This window comes from Buceros rhinoceros, unplaced genomic scaffold (genome assembly GCF_000710305.1).
Source record: "Buceros rhinoceros silvestris isolate BGI_N320 unplaced genomic scaffold, ASM71030v1 scaffold972, whole genome shotgun sequence".
NCBI classification, from domain to species: domain Eukaryota; kingdom Metazoa; phylum Chordata; class Aves; order Bucerotiformes; family Bucerotidae; genus Buceros; species Buceros rhinoceros.
In genome coordinates, this window is record NW_010396919.1 from 99,908 (window position 1) to 100,107 (window position 200).

The following is a 200-nucleotide window of genomic DNA, read 5'->3' on the forward strand; positions in this document are numbered from 1 at the left end:
TAAAGCACTGGAGAAAAAAAAAAAAAACCCCACCACCCTACTGAGTAATCTTTTGTTTGCCCCTTTTAATCTCTTCCAGGAAGTGAGGGATTCCTGGAATCGCATTGTATTCACATCACTCTTCCGACAGCCGCCGCGCGGGGGGAGAAAACACAGAGCGAGGGTATAAATAGCAGCGTCCGTAACGGCCGCGCTGCTGG